Genomic DNA, 21062 nt, shown 5'->3' on the forward strand with positions numbered 1-21062 from the left:
AACATGACGAGTATCTAAGCCAATACTCAATTATCTGTCATATCAGTTGCACCACCTGTGGCATCCTATGACATATATAGCAGCCACTACACCAAAAAACCAAACAAGAACAATTAAGGGACAGTCCCTGCTCTGCAGTACCTTTGGTATTCAGGTTGCTATCTAAACTTTGCTTGCTGTCTTTGGGTAACAGATTCAGGCAGTATTTCCTGTGACAGAGAATTACACAGGCTGATTACCCTCTGCGGAAAAGTGAAGAAATCCTGGAAGCAATTTTCTGTCTCAATTGTTCCCAGAGCGCAGGAACAATCTTTTAGCCCCCTTCCTATTTTCTGCTCAATGCCATCCAGGCTCAGCGGGCAGAATCCATCATGACGACGCCTCGGGTCTGGGTCCTGCAAACACTCACCCAGGTGAAACTTTCTTTACACATGAGTAGTCCTACAGATTTCAACTAACATCAGCCTTGAAATTGGCCACAAAGTTTTTAGAGGACAAAAAGAACAGAACGAGATAGGTGAGATGCACAGACTGAGGCGGTGTGGCTTGACTACAAGACTGACCCACAAAGAGGGGGAAGGGACTGGGTGCTGCATACAAATCCACACCCCTCCATGTATGCTGCAGCAGTGACTCCAAATACATATTTTTCAATATTTTGACAACAAATACTTTTCACTCATGTATACACCCACACTTGGAATTATTCAATCAGAACCTTATTTTCCACCCAAAAGAGTTTTGATAGAAAATGCTCAATTTGCCCTAATCAATGGGGCTTAAGCATCAGTCAAAATACTTTCTTGAATTGACACTGTCGGTGCCAGAGCGGGAGAACAGGCTCTTTAGATAATCTGCCTCCAAAGGCAGGTATTGACCTTTCAGTTGTGTTATTACTTTTTTTTTAATAAAGGTAACATTTAAAATATTGTTACTTTTCAGCTGATGCTGCTGGGAAAGAGGGAGGGAAGGGGGCTGCATGCCTGCTGCAGAATTGCACGGCCAATCTTAGTATAGCTTAATTTTCAAATGAGGACTTTGGTAGTAAACAACCTTTTGCTTGTACACAAACATTTTTAATTTCATGCCCTGCTAATCATACATCTGTTAGAGCTCCTTTTCCATCCATTGCAGTAACGATAATAAAAGAAAAATCTTCGCACTAACAATGTGGTTTGTCTAAAATGAAAATTGAATAATAATCAATTTTTCTCTGCGGGATGATGGAATGCAGCAAGCAGCAACACTTGCTCGATGAAGGTGACAGATACATAGTTTGAAAAGTGACACCTTCACACTGGCCCTAACAGCGGTCCTCGCTGCTGGCAGCCCCTCTGTCCTGGGCATGTTTAAGAGCCTTTTTGGGATGGGCTTCACCGCATGGCTTCTCTCAGGCTTTCTGGTGGTCCACACCAGGCACCACCACCACCAGAGCCTCTCGTCCTGTCATCACTGCACTCACCAGCCACCTCCTTCCCCCCTTCCTTTCCCCTCTGCTTTCTCCTCGCCTCCTCTATCAGCAGGATATTACTGTGAGAGATGCTACAGCAATGCCTTCCACCTTCCCAAATCTCTTTCCACCTGTGAGACCCAGTGAGCCTCAGTGTACTAAACTTCAGACGTGTTCAGAACCCTTACCTGTGCATTCCTCATGCAAGAGCTGGCTAATGTGCTACTCAAAATTGCACTTAAATATGTGATTAGACCCCTGAAAACAAGTTCTTCTCATCTCTCCAATAACGTTAGTGAAAGAGTTGAGATTTTTACTTAATAGACATGCCCAGCTAAAATGTCAAGTTAATCACGCCCCAAGAAACACCCACAATCAAGATGACCATCTGATTTGACCTAAGGAAGAAATTTTTTATGATGAGACACTGGAACAGGTTGCCCAGAGAAGCTGCAGGTGCCCCATCACTGGAAATGTTCAAGGCCAGGTTGGATGGGGCTTTGAGCAACCTGATCTAGTGAAAGATGTCTCTGCCCATGGCAGGTGGGTTGGACTAGATGATCTTTAAAGCTTCCTTCCAAGCCAAACCTTTCTATGATTTTATGATTCTAAGATTTACTGTCTTGTACAGCCCACACTCCTCTTTTCGGGACTGCTGATACACAGCTTTTGCCTTTTTAAACTCCTCCTATTCCCATCGCTGTGCTGGGCCAACTCCAAATGAGAAATATTGCACTTGTAAGACCTATGCAATGGTAACTCAGCAAGTTTTAATAAGCAATGGGAATCCATCTGAAGCCCCAGGCAATGTGGCACAAAGACATTATGGGCAGAGGTACATAGCTCTGCTACACCCGAGACTCCTCTCTGGCCTCCAGTCTTCATATTAGCATGCTGAACCCTCTCCTTCCAGAGGCTGTTTTCTAAAACACAGTTATCTACATAAGCTCTCCCTTGTCTTCATCATGAAGTGCAGTTGTTTGAATAATCGGCTTTAAGGACACTTGCAAGTTAACTAATATCAATTAATTACTCCCATTTTGCAGATAAGCAAACAAAAGAACAAAAAAGAAGGAAAGTACCCTGGTCTGCTCAGGAAGGAAAGTATCCTGGGGAGTTCAGGGCACAAACACACTCCTTGACCTGGGTCCAGAGTAACCAAAGCCACCGCTGAGAGGACCTTTGCATCCCCAGCTCCCTATCTCCTCCTCCAGGAGCAACAGCAACCCTGCCCTGCACAACCAGCCCTTCAGCTCACACAAGGATGCACAGGCAGCCTTGAGACCTTTATTTTACTTGTCCCTTCACGGTAAAGCTATAGGGATTAGAAGTGTTACTCTACAAGCCATCTTTTTATTACTCAAGAGACAGTTTTACCCCAGCTGCCCCAAATGCAGAGTTATATCTGGAGGCATCAGCGTTGCTCGGTCAGGGCTCATTTCCACCAGCACTGCTGCCTGAGCCCCAGCACACAGCAGGCTTGGGGCAAACACTGGGGATGTAAGGTGAAGGTGATCCAAGCCAGGCTGTACCTAAGACTAGGTGACCAAGATGGGCATGAACACAGGCATTGATACATCCCATCTGTCAATACACAAAAGTATTCAGTTCTGGATCCTTCTGACCTCTCATCAAAGTGCATTCAGTCAAACAACTCTACCAGAATTAACAGTGAAAAGAGAGGGGGAAGGAATAAAAAAAGACTTTGTTGAGCAAAAGTACTCTGAGACACATTTGATGTAATAGTCATATGATTAACAAACTGTCATATCAAAGTTTTCTGCAAAGTAGGAACACTCTGACAGTTCATATTTTAAAAACTGACATTTTGATTCATTACTGTAAATAGCACTCTGTATTAAATATTGTGACAAGGCATACAGTGTATTTTTTGAGCTCTATAACATTTAGGAAGTACTGGATTTTTTTTTTTTTTTTAAAGCATGTATAATATCAAAAGCAGTTAAAGCAGAACTCCAAGAAAGCTTCTAGAGAAGAGAATCATTATTTCTGAAATAACCTACTTCTCTGCCGTCATCTCAAGCACTGCTGGGAACTTTGGCCCACAAGGATCTTAATGTACTGTTTGCATAATAAAATAGGGAATTGTCTCACGGAACAAAAGAGCTATAAGGGAAGTGGCTACATTAAATAATGTAAAATTACTCAGTAGCAAATCATCCCAAAGTTGGCATAAGGGGAAGAATGCTAAAAGGTGCTGAATTACCACTCAGAATATTTGAGAGTGCAGGTTCATAACCAAAATAAACAACGTGACATCCAAATGACTGCCCAAATGTGTATCTTGCTTATCCCCTCAATCTCCAGCCACATGTTTTGCCCCCTCCTCTGTCTCACCACTTGTGCCTGTAAAGGATAAAAGTGATGGTATGGGCAGGAATGAGGGTCAGGGACACACAGACAGCAGGACCACCTCTTCTAGCAACTGTACAAACTCAGACTAGTTGAATCTGCTCATGAAACCACCGCCTGAATTCAGTTATTGCCCATCTCCTTGACACTCAGAGACCATTACATCCTTCTCAGCAACTCTGCTTTGTCCATTTAGACCATGAGCTCTTATGGACAGGAAGGGTCTCTTCCTATGCACACCTGCGCAAGGAGACCTCCATCTCAGCCAGTCCCCTAGGACCTGCTGAAACCCATATGTGGGCAGAGAGCTGCTATCACCCCTGCCACCCCACGCAGCCATGCCCATCACAGGTAGAAGCAGAGCGGGCAGCGCTCCCTCACTGCCAGGGTGAGCAGGAAGGATTGCCCAGAGCTATCAAGGACTTCTCCTTGCATGGAGGTCCACAGAAGGACAACACAAGCTGTAGGGATGCTGTGAGCCACCAGAACCAACACACCATCTAAGAGCACTTAATCCCCTTACCATTCCTCACCAAGTTCTTCCCAGCTCGTGGATCCTTTTCCCTGATCACCAGTACCAAGGCAAACAGGACTGGGCCCAGAAGCAATGTTTTGCTTTTCCTCAAAAGCAGCCCACTGATGGAGAAATTAAAAATAATAGCTCCAGCTAACACAGAAAGACCTTGATAGAGCAGCAGAGGAAAACCAGAGGCTGCCTAGCCTGTTTGCAAGATGCTCAGGTGTTATTAGGACTGCAGTCAAGGGCTTTAGAAAGAAAAATGGTTACCATTATCATTACTTGCAGCCAGCTGCAAGTGGAGCTCTGGGCTCAGTCTACTGAGAGAATGGATATGCTGCCATAAACACAAGCCCAGAGCCTAGTCTGGGACATGGTGAGGCAGTCACACACACCGAAGATGGATCACAATGCTGTTTTAACAGAGGTCTGATCCAGCACAGCCTGTGTTTCCCCAGGAGCAGCTACACACCACTCACATGCTGGAAATCTTGTGGATGTGTTTGCATGCCAGCAAGTGTGGTAGTAGTAGTGGTCTAGCCAGACATCCAAAACATATTGGCACCACTATAATTTGTCCATTCACCAATATGTTTTCCTAAAAACGCCCATATGCTTTTTCTGCAGTTCCCATATGCTTTTGCAAAGAGAAACAAAAACATTTTGTTAGTTGCGAGCGATTGATCGCCACATATTTCACAGAAGTCAAGTAAAAAAACAACAACAAAAAAAGCAGTCAGCTGCTTCCCCCTCCCTTTCCTCTCTGTTCATGGAGGGAACTGTGAAGAGCAGGAAAAAAATTCAGCCCACAGCAAAATACACACAGAGCTCATTTTTTGCACTGCAAGATATTCTAGGAATTACAGGAGGAATCTTCATTAAAAACAAGCTATCAAAGATCTGGCAGCCAGTGGCATACCAGACAGTAATTGAGTGTTGGGTGTTCGGCTCCATGTTCGGCGCTAGCTCAGGTCCTCACCGCGGGTAGTGCAGCCCGCAGGAATCCAGGCTCCCAGAGAAGCACATGAAATGAGCCTGGGGGTGGGGGGACGGTGTGATAAAGAGGTTACAGCCTTTGCGATTGACAGAACAACTCATTTGATGACAAATCTATCTGTACCTGCAGGTATAAAGCCCTCTCTTGCATGTAGGGCTTCCCAGGGATGTGCTGCCTTGCTAATGCAAATCCCAAAGCAGCGAGCGTGCGAGGGGAGCAGACAGGCTGCTCGGTTCAACTGGGAGCAGGCACGTGGGTGTACAAGTATGTGTGTGTCAAGGATGGAGCATGTGGGAACTGTAGCTGTTTAGTTAGAGACTCATTAAGAAATGCAGCAGACCCGGGGCCAACGTTCAAAGAGGAGCAGTGTGAAACATTTCTCTGGAGGAAGATTAGCATGTGTTTTTCTTTACACAAATAAAACTAAAGAGAGAATCGTAATATGGACAAATCAATTAACTTCTGAAAAGCCAAGGGCACCGCATGCAAGAGCAGACAAAAGGGGAAGGGCTTTGTTACAGGGACACTGAAGCAGTGCATAGCCTTTCTTCCTTGGAAAAGAAATTCAGCTATTGCTGCATGAAGTGCTGATGTTAGCCCTGTCTTCATCACACTCACTGTACAGGAACACAGATGCTTCCTTCCCAAAATGGCCATGCACATACTTCTATATTGCTATAACCCTATACATGAAGAGCTTGGGCTCATCTTTATGAAAATACATGAGAGCAGGCACCAAAGGTCTACTGCAATGCTTGACATGGCAGTTTCAGCCTTAAGGTAGGAGTTTGAGAACGATATTGGACACCCAGAACAGCGTGCACCCTTCTACCAGAATAAAGACTTTCTGTGACGCAGTCCTATGTTCTACAATTCTCCAGCAAATTTAACAGGAATGCTCTTTGCAAAGTTAGCGTTTCCTTACAATGATCTAATCTCACACAAAGCCTAATGAGAGGCCAGATGCAATAGGTCAAGAGCCCAGTTCTCCAAGGAAACAAAGCTGAAAACCCAGTCAAGAGAAGAGAAATCAATCTCTTGCACAGGACAGAGCAAAAAACCAATTTGTTGGAGACAGCTTGCTTGGTAAAATACATTTTATGATATGTTTTTGTCCTGAGTTGTAAGCACCTGAACATCTGACTTCACCACTCACAAATATATTGATGCTGTTGCTTAAGCTTTGAGTAGAAAGCAAAACTAATACTGTCTCATTTAGTTAACAGTCTATAAGGATGGGCTTCTTCCTAGATTTCATATTTACAGCAACCCACTGGGACAGTTTATTAGACTTAGCCAGGAAAGCTGCCACTGAAAGAGTGAGACTAACAGACGAGCTGCCATTAATCTTCCATAACCCAGCAACTGGGAAGACCAGGCCTTGAACCAAATACTACTTTCTTGCTATTAATCTCCTGTCCTCTACTTATTAATCCCTGGTCTGTCTTTGTCTTTCAACATTTATTAATGTCCCCAACTGTTTGCAGTAAACAGGATGCTGAAATCTCATCTCCAGCTAGCCATAATTTACACAAAAAAAAAAAAAAAAAAACCACCAAGAAGAGGGTAAAGAAAGAAAGGAAAGATGTGCGTTGCATATTGAAAGAGCAGAATGAAAGTGCAGTTATATTCAGTGACACAACAGGGTAAAGAAGAGGCATTCCTGATTTCAGTGTGCCGTATGGATGTCTTACAACTCTCAAGTTGGGTAAGATCAAGGCAAATTAAAAAGCTCCACTTGAAAAAAGCTCCAGTTGAATCCACCAGAGTAGCAGAAGAACAAAACCCCGCACACACCTTCCCACACGGCAATGGGTTGCTCTGGACCCACACTGGCTTGCAATGCAGCACCCGGTGCGCGCACCACATGTGGCCTTCTGGTGCAGCCACGGGCTCAGGGAACCATCACCACAGCAAAGACTGCCCAGAGCCACTGCACCCTCCTGAGGCATGTCTCCTCCTGGAGAACTTCATGGCCACTGAGCAGTTATAGACCAGCTACCCCCATTCATTCATTACCAGCTTCTCAGCAGGGCTGCTCACTGCTTTCTTCCCCCAGCTGTTGTGACTTTGTGGCACCTCTAGCAACCTCTTTTGGCTCCTGGGATGGCACAACTGAGGGAGGCTTGAGGACAGACCTACTGCCCTGACACTGCTCCTTTTTTGCATTCTTACCCTTGCTGCAACTGAATCATCGTCTTACAGGATGGGGACAAAGCATATAACCTGGTAAGGGACTCCTACAAGAATTTGGGGAAGTTTATCAGGGTGCTGCTTAAGTCACAGCTAAATATCTTCAGTGAATTTGATGGAACTGGCAATTCTGAGGAATGAATTAATTTGCTCCTCATATAAATTTCTATTCAGGTTATTCTTAATAGACTTATATACTTTTCTGCTTTCATACACTGAAGTACAGTTATATTAAAGCTAATAATACAGTCAGCTCTCCATCATCAGCTGGGAGCGTATCCAGGCTGCAGAGAACCACGCCGTGGACGGGGAGTGAGTTCAGGTCCAGAAAGAGGAAAGTCTCGTTCAAAAAGACATCAAAGTAATACAGCCCACAGGACCATGCAACCGTTCCCATGCAACACTCCCATTCCCAGGAGGGCCTGCACATTTTCTGCTTCCAGACCTGGACCCAGAAATAGTAGAACCACCTCAAGCCTCTTGCATTAGCCTGGCCTCTGACCACCCAGGCTTTGGTGAAATGCCCATTGTTTGCTGAATGACCAAACGTGGTCCCACGGTCCTCCCACTCTCTCTAAATTCAGTAGCTGGTAAAAGCCCTGGGACCTGATCCATTCCTCACCTGGAAGCAAGGCAGCCTTGTCAAGCACCCAGATGGACGTATGGAAAGGCTCTTCCAAGGGACCTCTGCAGGTGCAAACAGAAAGGTCAGAATCAATGTTTTGCTCATCAATAAAGTAGAAAGTAAATCAAGCTGGCTGTGACACCTAGCCAAGAAAACAGCCCCAAAAGGGCCCATAACGCCAGCTGTCATCTTGTACAGAGCAGACCACAGCTTTTTTTCCCCTCTGATACAACTGATGTGTCAGTCTGTCCCTGTTTTGACCCATATAAGGTTTTTTCACACGTTGGCAGGACAGATTACATCTGAGCAAATGTTAGAGTAACTGAGGTTTATTTGGGAGAGAAGCTACTTGTTTTAAATCACTGTAGAGCTGGTGAAAGGCACTGACGTAAGGGCTGCAGGTAACAAAGTCTCTTTCAGATCCTGACCAGACACCCTTCTGCCTCTCATGCTTAAAGAGCCTCTTCTTCCCGAGCCTCCTCTGCTGCTCAGGCCAATGGTGAGTCACCCCTCCAGCACTGGCTTTGCATGCGAGCACCAAGAAGAACCGAAGCTGAGGTGAGATGCATTAAATACACAGCAATTGTGGAAGCAGCAGCAGGGTGGGACAGCCTAAACCCTACCTCCACCTCCAGCCCTGCTTTCCTTTTGGGTGCCTCCAAAGGCTCCTAGTTAAAAAGAAAACACAGGTCTTCTAAGTTACCACATGCTGCTTTCAACCAGCAGCCTTTCATACTTCCAGCTTACTGATATCTGAGCCTACTCTGGTGTTTTCTATTTCCTTTCATCTCAGTCCTGGAGAAGAAATAAGCAAGTTTAAAAAATACTAGTGATGATTAGTGAAGGGTCCAGTCCACCTCCGCCTGCCCCAGCTTTCCCTGCCTACCACTCTCCCAGCTGCCCCAGGTCACACCCAGCTCCTCCTAACTAAAGCCTAATTATCTCTTAACAAACACATCTGAGATTAAATCATTAAAAAGAGGGAGGAGAGACATATCTAGCCAGTCACATACATTATTTTTTTAAGGAAACCAGGCTGAAACCCATTAGCCCCACCATCAGCTGTCTTCACTCAGGGGAACCAGGTCTGGCAGGGCAGCAGCTTCACGCTCCTGGTTGGTGGCGAAGGAAGGGGAGAACAGGGGATGAGAACTGCAGCAGTTGCTTCAGATCCACATCAAAGTGCAAGAAGCAGAGAAATTTGCTGAGGACCTGCCCACACAGACGCTGGATATGCCTTTCATATTTGCCACGACAAAAAATTCATGTTAACATTTTTGCAAGCACTGTAAGCCCATATCAAGTAACAGCAAAGATGCAGACAGGTGTCCTGACCACAGAGGAGACAGCATATGTTAACAGTTTGGAATTTATTATTATTGTTATTTTTTAAAGGGGCAAACAAATCCTAGAGATTTTTCTGTGCATGATACATTTTCTGCCCCCTGTTTGATGTTGCTTCCAAACTGAAGACTTCAAATAGCTAACGCTAACCTATGCCTCAAGCCTGCTTTAAACCAATGGCCCTTATGTGACCAGAAATGAATGCATGGTGAATCACTTATGCCACACACAGTGGGGGTGATGAGCGGTGGGCCACGTCTCCCAAGCACCGCATGGACACAAATATGCTGGGAGAAAGGAGATCACAGCCCTCTCTGCATCACAGCCTGGTAATTCAGCAGTAGCGCCTCTGCATTTTTGGAGCTGGAAAGCACAAGCTCCAGGTCAGCAGCCCAACCATGAGCAGTCAGAGAGAACAACGTAACTACTGGCATTTTCTGCAAAGTATGTAAAGAGATATAAATAATCTGCATAGGCTGCACTTCCACTCTCTCTGCCTGCCTTTGGGAGATGCTTAAGAGAAGCTGCATTTTAATTACTAGACCAAATCAAGGGAATCTGATCTTGACAGCAAGGGAAAGAGAGCAACCCAAAGTTACAGACTTCAGTGGACGTGGGTCCCAGCTCTTCGCTTCTTTGCTGACATTACTGCTTCCAGGAATTAAATCAAAACCCCACTTAACTTCAGAGAGGTTGCAATTTGCATCTAAAGCGCTGCCTAAGCCTCAGTTGTAATAAACAGTTACAGCTCCACTGAAATCGAAGGAGTTATTCTGATTTTGTCTGGTTATGGATCTACAGACCTATAAACATTACTGCTCATCTAACTTCCAGCTAAATATCTTCTAATAGAAGACCATTATCTTTGTCAGATTGATTGGGATAACTTGTTTAAAGCACTCTTGAAGACTCATTAGCATCGTTGGTTTTTGGTGGTTGTATTTTAAGAATAAACCCCAGCAGCTATTAAACATTTGAAACAGGAATGTTAACAGTTTACAAATAAAGCTGGAGTGGAGATATAAGTATGTTTTGGGATTTTCATTGGGAAATTGTTAAAACGAAGAGAGCAAAGAAAACAGAAAAATGAAACTGAGCTGTGCACACACACTGAAAAAAATCACCCCTGTTATTTAACAGATAATGAATTAAAAAGAAACACAGGGATGAGGGAAGCAAAATCATGCTAGAAAACCCCAGTCCTCTCCTCCTTTTGAGCTTTGCTAAATTATATTTCAGGTACAGTGGACAGACAAAATGACATGCACCCCAGGAAATACAGATGTACTTCATTGGCTATCATTGGCCATAACAGCTGATCTCAGGTTGGGCTCCTCTCCCTCGAGCCTTCCTCACCCCTATCATAAAGCATCCTAGCGACAAGCTTGTGCTCACTCCTCAGCAGCAGAACAATGCTACTGACTACTTTTACAGCTCTCGGCCCAAGGGTGGATGCTACTGACCATCACTACATCCATACCATGGACTCATGATTGTTGTCTTTAAACCATCTCACCCAATTAACTGGTTCCCTTGGGCAAAAGGCCACCCCATCCACTGTAACCGAGCTCCTGTTCAAACTGTTGCATTGCCACAGCTTTGTTGATGAAGGAGAGTCTTGGTTTGTTTGTTTTTTTCAGTTGTCCTGCTCAAATTATACTGCCAAGCATCAATTATAAGCCAAGCATCAGATAGGAAGAGGTGGAAGAGCCTTGCTTGACATTGTGCAGAAAATCCACAAACATCACAGGCCCTGCCCCAGGGCTCAGGTGCTGATTAGAAAGGATCACCAACACCTCATCCCAAATAAGCCCTTTTTAACAGCCCCTTGACCTGCAAGCCTTCCAAAAGGGCAGCCCTGACCAGTGTCACAACCTGGGTCAGCCACAGAGGAGTGGTGGGGAACGTTTGAGCTATTTTCTCATCTGATTTTCATTTTGTTCATTTATCACTCAAGACAGGGAGATACCCTCAGATCCTTGTGTTTGGGTGCGTCTTGCTTCAGAAACAGCTTTGCAAGCCAACAGCGCTGCCAGGTCCTACGTTAAGAGTGTAACGAGAGCACTGTGGTGCTAGCCCACATCTCACAGCAACTGGACTGCAGGATGGGAGCCACATGTCCCAGCTGCTCTTCTAGGCTGGCACATCACCACAACAGGTACAGCTGTGATACCCACACAGGCGCCTGCACCGACCTCCACTGGCTCAAAAGGGAAAGGGCAGAGAGCAGCACAGCCACACAACGTGCACCCACCATTAGAGTGTGCACAAGGGTGGTGCGGGACAGGGACATTTACAGCCCTCCAAGGCACACTCCATCATCAGTCCCTTCTGCTCCTCCAGCCCTGAATGCAACCTTAAAAATCCATAGCTCCAGAGATCTAGCCCATGTGCTGCTACTCCAGCTCGATAAGGAGAGGATGACCTCAATTTTGCCAGTCAAATGGGAAGGGATAGAAAAAAAAAAAATATTAGTAGTAGTATTTTGTCAAAATTAAACAAACACACTCCCAGCAAATCAAAGACAAAACCGAAGAAGGGATACAGAGAAACTGTCTCCGCTATTGCTTCAGTGGCAGAGAGCAGGTCCCAGCTCCAACCAACGCTCAGGTAGCTCAGGTGCAAGAGGAAAGACATCACAGTCTGCCAACATCACGCTCCACGGTACCATCCTCCCATACCAAAGTGCTACTGAACCATGGGAGCAGCTCACCTGGGAGGGGAGAGGATGCTCAGACAAGCTACTTATTGCTCGCCAGTACCTTCTGCTGAGCTGAATCCGCCAGAAGAGCAGATCTGGGACAATGATCGCACACATTCTTCTTGCACTGCAAAGCAATAGCCCAACCACAAGTACCCAGGGGTACTGGGCACCATGAGCACCCAGGGCTATAGGAGAGCCAGTATCTGAGTAGGCGGGAGCTGCCAGGCCCTTGCCCAAGCCATGCACAACATCTCCAGCTAGCAGGGGGCAGGTTTGCTCCCCACCTGACAAGGACCCTCTTTCCACCAGCCAAGTCTCCTCACTGCTATGTAGGAGCTTCCCAGAGAGACCAAAGAGAAAGTCAGGCACCGCTCAAATAAGCACCTGCATCTACAAACAACAGATTAAATTCTCAAGCTACAAAACTATGTTTTAGCAAAAGTGCAATTGAACTCCATGTACTTGTTACGTTTCTAAATATAGTCTGGTTGTCAAGACAACAAAGAGACTGATGGATCTCTAAAGTGTACTGTATCTATTTAATTGTCAGCATTTCAAACTGACTTGAGGAGGGAAAAAAATGCTGCGTGATAAGTCTAATCGTCATGGTTACCACTGGCTAACTCCATAATAAAAATATATATATTCTAGCTAAATGTGCCAAACTATGTGAGGAGCAGATGGGAGACATTCTCATTACCGCGACAGCCTCCACTGGAAAACTAAACTTGAGGAAGGATGCGAGAGACTTTACAGAGATCTCAGACACAACAGACATCGTGGGCTGCATCTCCCCAGTCATTTGGCAGCAGTCGCTCAGGCTTTTCCGCCACGCTATTCACCCCATGCGCACTGGGACAACCCGTGGCGCTGGGGCTGCCTCACTTGCAAGTGTTCCTATTTGGGGATCTCAGCCCTCACCCAAAAAAGCCCAAGATGTGAGTTGTTACTCCTTAAAAGCCTCTGACAAAATCTCATGTGCAACCATCTGGGATTTGCACTCCTACCCTCACCCACTTGCTCTCCTCCCTCCGGGCAGCCATACCTGAGCCCACAGGCATCGCTGTGGCAGAAGGCTGCTGCAACCTGGTCCTTCTGCTCTCATATTGTTAACAGCTAAAGAGAGGGCTACATCCAGCCTTGGAGAAGAGAAACAGGTGGAAAGAAACAGCCAGCCACCACTGCAAATACAGCAGCCTGAGGCTGAGCTGGGAAACATCACGCACCCCCAGCCAGCCTCTGCACTCCATTTGACAAGCACGATTCAATAGCATGAAGAACATAAATATTCAGGTGAGGTCCTTCCTGAAAAAGATGCTTTCCAAAAAATCCCTCAAACATTGGCTTTTTACATGAAAGACCTCAACAGCAACGTCCAAGATAATCTACCTATGTATAAAGTGCCTGTGGCTTTCCTTCCTTCACTGACCAAAACTCATCCACCTATGCTCAGTTCTCACTTTTCGTTCATTAAACCAAAGTTTAAGTTGCAGGAGAAAGGCACAAGTTTCATCCAGGTATGAGAAGCAATGGAAAACAACTCATTCACCTGGTGAGCACTGATGTCAATAATTGGTCAGGTTTCCAATTAGTCTGAAGGTTCCTGAACATTTTCAACATAAACCACATCAAAGTGGAATCATCCTTAAAAATCTTCCCCAAACTGTTTCACTCCTTCATACAGATAAAAGCTCTGTATCTCTGCTGTCAGATGCTTTCATGGAAGCCAGAAGGAATTGCCTAAAACCATCTCCAAGAGAGCCACAAAAGAAAATTCGATCCGGTTGGAAAACACTACTTAAGAGAAACACCACTTTCCAGGCGCCTCAAGCAACACATTTGAGTTCGTGGTATTTCCCCTGGAGCTTGCCCTCGCTCATTACCAAGATGAACAATTTCTGAATTCCAAATATGAGATTCTTGGTGATATAAAATGAGCTTTCACTCCTACCAATACAATCACTGTGCTGTTCACCCTTGTGTACTGCTTTACAGAGCGGTCTGTGCACAGACATGGGCAGTGAACATCAAAACAGAAGTAGCACAGAAGTGTTATTTCCGGGGTTTGTGTGAGAAATATTTCAAATACTACTAAGGTTAGGAGCTAAAAAGGAGTCTTAGGCACAAAGAAGTGTATGTCTCAATTAAAGCCAATGGGACTTAAAGGCAACCTTTTTTTAGGAGTATTTGGGTACACCCAAAGTGAAGCAGCATCAGCATTTTGTCCCTAGGTGCCTAAACACTTCTGAAACTAAGCATTACCATAAGGAACTTCAAAGAGATTAATAGCCCTTCTGAAAGCTGTATCCAGAGGTTAACTGAGCTAAAATCCCAAACAACCAAGAGCTTCAAATCATGATCTAAAGCGTGCATTTCAACATCATACAGGTGCAGGAACCTAACTCTGGTTTTCCTCTTACTAAAAGCACTCGCCTAGGGCACCAGGCTCTTACGGTTATGCCTTTGGGACAACTATTACATTCTGTTCTAATAAAGTATGTGCTCTCTGGAGCAAACTCCCCAGGATGACTCCTTTGCTTTGGCACAAATGGACTCATTTGGTTAAGATAAAAGGATGCTCCCTTGCATCATCTTCAGTTGATTTTTTTTTTTTTTTTTTTTTTTGGTAAGATAGAGAAACAGTTAATTTTGCTAAAGGAGTGCTCTGTTGCCATGACTTCACTGCAGACAAACACAAAGCCATCAAGCTCCTTCTCCTTGGGCGTTGGTTTTTTTAAACAGGTATTTGATCATCTTGATTCTCTTACTTCTTTTCCCAACATCTGGATTTCCAGCAATATCCCACAGTCAGATACATAATGGCGGTAGCTACTCAGTAAATTAGGGAGATACTCCTGTACACATTCATCCCTTCACAATCTGCCTGCTGTACTAATGCACCCAGGACAGCCCTGCCTGCAATAGCAGGCAGCAAATCTCTCCAAAGGAAACCCTAAACTTATGGGAATAGTCCCTGAAAGTCAGAATTCCCACAGTTGCACCAAGGACCAAAGGATGGCTTCATCCTGCTCACTGTCAAGCCAGGCTGTTGCCTGGGATTTTGCCCAGTCTAAAACCAGAAGCCTAAATTAAAGTCCATCCCACTGCCTCAGTTTCTCTGGTGGATGAAGAAGGCTGTGCCTACATGTCATCTGCCTCTGTAGGGTGTTGCAACATTGGCTGAGTTAATATTCATGGAGTACACTGGGGATTAAGAGTATTATAGACTTTACTGAGGTAGAGGGGTTTTTCTTCTTTCTTTTTTAATGTTTGCATTGAATAGACAGACTAAGTAGCAACGGCATTTGTAGCCTGCAGCCATTATCCTAGTAAATGGCTTATTACAGCATGCAGCCTACCAGCTCACCTCCATCCTGTCTCACTTAAACACATGTAGGTGTAAGTGCTGCTCATTCCAGAGAACTTTCTTTTTCACTGTCTCTGTCTGATGGAGACTTGATAGCTGGGCTCAGAAGACAGGGCTTAGGATATAAATATATCAGTATGAGCTTGTTGTTTGGTACCTATTTCTGACAATCACAGAACAATTAATTACTTCCCATCCAAGACTAATTCCTGTCTCTTCCAAAAAGGCTGAAGGGGGGTGAGTTTTGTCTCAAGACTTTCAATTTCCTGATGAGTCACAGCAGATCCACTACAATAAGTTCAATACTTCAGACTGTTTCTTATCCAGGTATATTCAATACATTACTAAGATGTGGAGCGTGCTATTTTAAGGGCTAATGCGTGCATAATGCCTTCTCATCTGAACATTCAGTTTCTCCCAGATGAGACAGATGTACTGCCTGCACCACCATCCCTTCTCCCCCTCCCCAAATCATATAGATAAATAAACACTACAAGAGCAGAAAGTGAAGAATTGTACACTTGGCGCACTGATTTTCACAAACATAGCCCTTCAGTAGGTAGCCCTCTCTACCATTTCATTAGTTCATTCCCTGCCCTTTGGCAATAAAATTACTTATGTGACAGCAGCATCTGACAAGAAGAAAACATTCACAGACTGCACGGGTTGCAACAAGTCCACAGCGTCTTGTTTTCTTCGTTCTAGGGCCAAGAATCATACATTTATTTTTCTGCCCCAAGGAGCAACTCTGCAACCCTGTACGAATCCTCAATTGTCCCCAGTTCCCACGCCACCCACTCACAAGCTCCCAGGCTCCATCAAGCAGGCAGGAGACACCTTGCCCAACCTCCAAGTAGCAACACTGGTTATAGGGACCAGCAGGTACCCTCTGGTCCCCATTATTTACTTAATTTAACAAACTCTTAGACATAATTTATTGTGTCAGTTGGGCAATTGATCCCAGATGGGTCGTTGGAGTCTACAACAGGTTGCACTCTGCATCAGCCTGACCACAGTCAACTGTGGTGGAAACTGCCTCATCCAAGAAGACTACGAAGGCGCAGAGCAATGTTCACATCTCCCTGGACCATGCATAGGCCTAGGTTCCCACAAGCAATGCAGTTAAAAGCACTCAGGACACCAACAGCTGCCTAATAAATGTGTGGCTATGATGATTAGGTTAAAGACCATAACATTTGCATGAGAGAGACCAGGTACAGGAGACAGGTATGTTCTCGCTTTTAGAGTTGCTACTGTGCCATCAAGGACATCAGCTGCTCTAAGAGCAGTCATTGCACAGACACCACCTCAAGACTACACTTGTGCTACTTGCTAAAAGCAGTTCTCCCCATGGCACAACTGGACTATGCAAACAGTTTCTATGCAAACAGCAGCAGTGCCAGTTTCTGCCAAGCCCATGCTAATTGCAAGTGATTCCAACTCAAACACTCTTAAGTCAGAAAGCATTTAGGTGACATGTAATCAAGGTCTCACATTTGTCTCACTAGCTCTCCAGTGGTGAACAAACCTGCAAGCAGCTATGAAGACCTCCCAATGTCTCCTTTCTTCCTCAGAAAAACTTTCACGTAAATTCTAATTTTATGCCAACAAAAATGCAGAATATTTTTGATCCTTGCAATGTCCTCAGCCTGTTGTTGTGATTGAACTGTCAAAGCAAAGGACACAAAGGACATGACCACTGATATTCCACTGAAGCCAACAGATCCTTCAAGGCTCAGTGGCTCTTCAGGTGCTACTTTGGAAGTGTCAATGTCTCTTCATGTATCACATTTATCTAAAAACCTCAGGGTACCTTAGGAATATTCAACCAGTTTCACAAAGTCTGTGGGAATGAAAAGGGCAAGTGGTGAAGGATCATTTCACACAGCCAAATCCAACTTGGAAGGACCAAGGAAGCAAACAGACTGAGCTGAGCTTTAAGATTAAAACATGGCAAATCTCCTCTTGAGTAGGCTCAGTTAGTTAAGGTCACTTTAATTAAGGTGAGAATACTCACCTGAATTTTACAGATTTCCATGAAATATGCTATTATCTCAGTCTGGGTGTTTATGGGACAGGCAGTGGGCTTCACGAGATCTACAATGACATTCACTTTGAGCTGCAGGTGACAGAGTAACACAGCTTGAAATACATATGAACCCACAGCTGGAATCTCAGCATCTGTTCTCTCTATTTTAGAGTACCTGTGATAAAGTTTCTTGAGCAAGTTTGGACTGGACTAGCCAGCATCCATTTCTAACAAGATCAGAAACATGTGCTAGACTGTGCAGCTCTCCTCTTCCATGTAGGGCAACTAGCTCCTTTGAAGAAAGCATCAGACAGCAGCAGAGATCATGAGCTGATGGCCTTGCCTGTGCTGCAGAAAGTGCCTGAGGAGTCACTGCCTCAAGGCAAGTGCAAGCAACTTTCTTAAAAATTAATGTTATGAATAAAGAGAAAATATAGAACCACATTAACCAAGATGACAAAAAACCCCAAACAAACAAAAAAACCCCGAAAATATCCCTCAACGTAAAAGGGATCATAAATTCTTTTTTTTTTTAACAACATTGCTGGTAGCATATGCGTCTGCAGCATGAACAGACCAGTGATGAGATTCAAGCTCATCTCATGTTCTTAAAACATGCAAGAGCAGGATTCTCCCATGCCAGGCAGTTAAGTCCATGTGCCTTCCTAAAAAGCCATTTAGGAAGTTTCTAAATGCAGTAGGAGAAAAATAATCCTGCTCAGTCCATGCCTGCATCTCCCTCTCCTCCCATTAGCACACAGGGAGAAGGTTGGCTTAGAGCAATACAACGTTTCAATTTGAATATGAATCACTCCTCTGGTGAAAAAACAAAACAGAAGCCCATTTCACATGAGCCTTATCTGAAGTTACAATGAAAACCAACAGATCTAACAGGAGCAATGGAAGTAAAGCGTGGTGAAAATATTGGCTCAGACAAGCAAACAACAATACTTTCTGTCCTAGAGGATCCCAAAGCGGATCCACAAACTCATAGAAGCAGGAATAATTTCATCTGCCACTGAAACATGGTCCACTCTGGGTGAGTACTCAGTTCAGCATCATGCCGCAGTTCATGATGGAAGAACATCACCGAGCACAAACTGTGTGAGAGTTTAGGAAGGAGTGACCCTTCAGTGGGAACTGGACCACCCTCCTGGAAAGTGGAAGTTGGTTTAAATTTTGATTCATACAATTCAAAATGGCATTATGTGGGCTGAGCACCCAAATACCAGACATGCACGATGTTGTACTTAAAAGTGATCTGTACAATTCCAGAGCTAAATATTTACTTCTCCTCCTGGCAGCATCTAGCAACTTGCAAACTATTTACCTGCATGTTGGAAACAGCTATTTAATCCTACAAACACATCAATAATTCACCTTGACTCAAAAGAATGGTTCTCTGAGCTCTGAGGAAACAATGAACAAAATCATCATCTTATTTTTTTGGCAAATGTCTGATGAAGCTTTTCAGAAAGGAGCTTACTTAATCTTTTCCCACATTATATTCTATATACAGTTGCCATTCCAGAAAAAAAACAAAACAAAACAAAACTTGGTGCACAAATGCAAACAAATGAGGGTTTGGCCTGATCTGCCTAAACCAAAAGCCAACTTCCTCTCCTACTGGCTCAGCAACAGAAACCCAAAGCCAGTAAGTTCCTAGCATTTCTGAGAGTCTGACTTTTGGATGGGTTTGTGCGAGTTTGTCTTCAGTGCCTTGGAACTGCACAACAATTCAAGGGAAAATGCCCTTAGAAGGAACATGGATGGTGATACATCAACTTGGACAACTACTACCAAGCTATTTCACTGTAGAAGTGACCTCTCTCCAACCACAGAGTCATGTTCTTGCCAAGTTGGAGACTCACCCTCATGTTGGTTTAAACAGAACTAATTAATTTGGTTTTCCCGGGGGAGGGAGAATAATCATCAAATTAATAAACAAGAAAGGAAAGCTACAATGAGCTGAACATGGTTTACAGGTAAAGTGAATTTCCAGGGAATTTGGGCAAAAATTCATCGCTGATTCATCAAACAAGTCATTGAGAGGTCTTAAGAACAAGCTATCAAGTGAAGTCACTCTTCCTCTCCACCTCTTATTATTAGTTACTGCTGGAAGTGACCTTTTCTGCAAATCTTGAGACCATTTTGAAGTACTGGAGACTCTAGGAAGCGAAAATTAGTTCTCAAAATGAACTAAATTGCTTCAAAAACATTTTATTAAAGGTTGCATCTTGCTTCTCTCTCACCCTTGGGTATTTAGGATGAACTACGCACTAGAAGAAAACAGCCACTGTGCAGTTCTAGCTGGGAGTCCCAAATTTGGTGGTACAGGTGCTTATTAGCTGTAGAAACCAAGGGAGAGAGAAGGTGCCCGATGCCACTGGAGCAAGCCAGTAGCAAAACCCATGGAGAACCAATGAGCCCTGACCCTCAGCTCTGCCTGCAGCCTTGGGAAGAGCTTAGGCGGGGAGCTGGCATTGCCTGCAGCCAGCACAGAGAGCTTGCCTGACTCCAGAATCTGCTCAGCCTGGCAGAAGAGTAGGAGGTGCAATTGCTGGCAGGAGCAGGCAGAGCAGCAAAGCTGGTGGAGATCATAAATGGAAGTGTGTTGTAAAACATGGAGGTGAGCACAGACTGACACTCACCTTCACAGTTCCCCCACAGAAAAGCACGCCTCACTACACTCTCAAATCTTTGAAATGCGTCCAGCCTTCACTGGATCGATCCAGGAACCTCATTCGTATGCATGTTTGTTCTCACACGCAAACACGGCAAGGTTTTAACCACACACATTTTGCACAAGTCCCGCAGGCCCAAACTTACAGGTTACTCAGGAAACTCAGTCTTAAATGGGAAACCAAAGGAAAGAGATTACACAAAGGCAAAGACCACAAAGAACTGCAATTTGGATTGGAAGGGAGCTTTGGAGAAGCCCAACACAGAGGTTCCCCAAAACACCCAATCTTCAGAGGATCATCTTCTTAAAACAGGACTTACTTAAAAGATTGCACTGACTTATCTTCCAAAACCGATTAGTCACATGAAAATATGGGCTAGACTCTCTTCATTTAATATCATTCCCAAGTGGAAAGTTCTCATCAAAGCTATAATATATTCAGTTCCAGAAGAACAATTAGGTGACATTAGAGGGGTAGTTGTAACTCTCAGAATTAAATGGCCTTGTTATTTATCAGTATGTGCTGCGCCTTCAAAAGTTTCCAAAAGTGATGGTCTTTTTTTGTGCATGCTGGAATATTCAAGAGCATTTCATATCTATTCTCATATTGAGAAAAGAGCAATTAGATCAATAATGAAACAGGAGTGCTCCCTTTTACTTTCTGTGGTTTGCAAAGAGGTTCATGTTTCTGTGTGAGCATAGCTCTTGTTTTAGTGATGTGAAAGTGTGTGGTTTGTGCGATACCCAGTTTCTTCTAATATTTGAGTTTCTGTTGTTATC

General features: G+C 44.4%; 1 protein-coding gene across 21 annotated transcripts in view; it reads right to left on the bottom strand.

Moving 5' to 3' along the window:
• LPP (LIM domain containing preferred translocation partner in lipoma) overlaps window positions 1–21062 on the bottom strand; it is a 348295-nt gene that overhangs the window by 236203 nt on the left and 91030 nt on the right. For 13 of the 21 annotated variants that reach the window (XM_074833994.1, XM_074833988.1, XM_074833992.1 and 10 more), the window contains one exon: window positions 8153–8217. The exons of 7 other annotated variants lie outside the window; for them this stretch is intronic. The gene's annotated coding sequence lies outside the window, so the exon portion shown is untranslated. Of the gene's footprint in view, window positions 1–8152; window positions 8218–9168; window positions 9247–21062 lie in introns of those variants that run through there. One more of the 21 variants, XM_074833997.1, reaches the window with a different exon arrangement.

The sequence above is a fragment of the Strix aluco genome, chromosome 9, assembly GCF_031877795.1.
Source record: "Strix aluco isolate bStrAlu1 chromosome 9, bStrAlu1.hap1, whole genome shotgun sequence".
NCBI classification, from domain to species: domain Eukaryota; kingdom Metazoa; phylum Chordata; class Aves; order Strigiformes; family Strigidae; genus Strix; species Strix aluco.